At 40.0% G+C, this 2,360-nt stretch overlaps 1 non-coding gene across 1 annotated transcript; it reads left to right on the top strand.

Annotated features, from left to right (window-relative positions):
• The first annotated feature begins 1,177 nt into the window (after positions 1 to 1,177).
• LOC132254822 (small nucleolar RNA R71) lies at positions 1,178 to 1,284 on the top strand. Its single transcript, XR_009467203.1, has one exon. It is a non-coding gene; the product is annotated as a small nucleolar RNA R71 (small nucleolar RNA).
• Positions 1,285 to 2,360: the final 1,076 nt, after the last annotated feature.

The following is a 2,360-nucleotide window of genomic DNA, read 5'->3' as shown; positions in this document are numbered from 1 at the left end:
GGTATATTCACCTTCACTTGTCTCAAAACTTCAAGAATTTCTGATGAATTCTTGATTTCTTTCTTTCCATGTAAAGCTTGAGGAAAAGGGGGAGGCATATGTTTCTTCATCATATCCTCTTTAATCACTATCCTTGGCTCTTCTTCAATGCTTGATTTGGATGCACTTTTCTTCCCACTCTTCTCTTCTTTGTTATTGCTCTCTTTAACCAAGGTTTTCTTTGACATGAGGTCTTCATCTTGCCTCACCTTAGGCAAGGGTTGATCAACCTCCTTTCCACTCCTCAAAGTGATCACATCTTTAACCTCCCTCAACTTTGAAGACTCCCCCTCTTGAGTTTCAACTTCATGAACACCCTTGGGATTTTGGCTTGGTTGAAAGGGAAACTTTCCCTTCTCATTCACTGTGTTGAGGTTGGTAAGCTTAGAGATGGAGTATTGAATATTTTCTATCTTCTGAGATAGATCATTTTGCATCCCCTCCATTCTCTTAATTTGAGAACTCTCAACATTTTCAATCTTTTGATGCAATTGGGAGTTGATTGCCTTTTGTTCACCCACAAAGTCACCCATGACTTTACTTAGGTTCACAATGGCTTGCTCCACTGAAGAGGTTTGTTGAGGTGCTTGGGCTTGGGCTTGTGGTTGGTATGGAGGTGGTCTTGGTTTCCAAGAAAAATTTGGATGGTTTCTCCAGCTTGAATTGTAGGTGTTTCCATAAGGTGCATTGTTGTTAGGCCTAAATTGCACCACAACATTGGCTTGATCACCTAACATCTCCCTCACAGCTGGCATGGTTGGGCACTCATCTACCACATGATCACATGATTGGCAAATGGTGCATGGCATGACATGGGCTTGGGTCTCGGAAATAGCTTGGACTTCATGCATCTTTTTCAACTCAAGTTCTTCCAACCTCCTTGCTATTGTTGCCACCTTAGCCTTCATGTCCATGTCTTCACTTAACACGTACATTCCACCCTTTGGATTTTGGGTTGGTTGAGAGGGAAACTTTCCTTTGTCTCTTAAGTTAGGCTCATCCCATCCTCTTGACACCTCAGACACATAACTTAAAAAGTCCATGGCTTCCTCTTGACACCCCACACATGGTTTCAAGAATTTGCTTCATGGAGGAAGACATCCCATCATAAAAATAGCTCACTAAGAGCCATGTATCAAAGCCATGATGAGGACAAGCATTGATGTCCTCCATATACCTTTCCCAACATTCATGGAACTTCTCATTTTCTTTTGCAGAAAAGTTTGAGATTTGTCTCTTCAACCCATTGGTCCTATGGGTGGGGAAAAATTTCTTCAAAAATTCGGCTTGAAGATCTACCCAATTCCTTATGCTCCTTGGCCTTAAAGAATTAAGCCATATTTTTGCCTTGTCCTTCAAAGTAAAAGGGAATAGCTTGAGTCTCATCAAGTCTATTGAAGCTCCTCCTTCTCTAAAGGTATTGCACACCTCCTCAAACTCCTTGATGTGGGCATATGGATTCTCACTTTCCATTCCATGGAAATTTGGTAGGAGGGGCACAATATGGGGCCTTATAACCAGCTGTTCAAGAGGAGGTAGGATGCATGAGGGTGCACTCATCCTTGGTGGATGCATTCTATCGCTCATAGATAGATATGCATTTGGATTACCCCCTTGACCGTGTTGAGAATTCTGATCTTCTTGTGGAGGGTCCATGATGTTAACACAGATATCCAACTCTGTGTCTTGAGGATTCTCAATCCTTACTAATCTTCCCTCTTGGTCCCGAATCCAATAGGGCATGCACAAGTTACAATACCTGAAAATAAAAAAAAACAACAAAAACAAAAGAAAACTAGAAAAAAGGTTAAAGTTAGAAAGAAAACGAAAATAAACTTAACAAAAAGAAAGGAAATGAAGTTAATGAAAAAGGAATTCACCAAACTTGTGATGGAAATCACAAGTAGCCTCTAAAAGGTTGTATCACTGTATTGTGGCACCATCCCCGGCAACGACGCCATTTTGATTCGCGTATAACTCCAATCGGGTCATTTAATCAAAAACATTTATAAAACCTATGACCTCATACTAGCGTAGCAAAGCTACTATAGTATAGTGGCTCTAGGGTCGAACTCTGGGATGGGTTTTCATTCTACCAATGATATACTCAAGACTAGAAATTGAATTTAATGATAACCTTTATCAAAAACTTAAAGTTTAAAAGAAAATAAAATTTGTTTTGAAAGTTTTTGAAACTAAACTAACATAAACTAAGTGAAAATGGTAGAAAGAAAGTCTCCCGGAGCTAAGGGTTGCTAGGATCAAGTTCAGAATGCAAAGTGGAAAATTCCGAATTTTTCTCCTCGCATTGGGGATTTAAC

This window comes from Vitis vinifera, chromosome 12, assembly GCF_030704535.1.
Source record: "Vitis vinifera cultivar Pinot Noir 40024 chromosome 12, ASM3070453v1".
Lineage (NCBI taxonomy): Eukaryota > Viridiplantae > Streptophyta > Magnoliopsida > Vitales > Vitaceae > Vitis > Vitis vinifera.
This window is presented reverse-complemented; position numbering and strand designations above follow the sequence as displayed.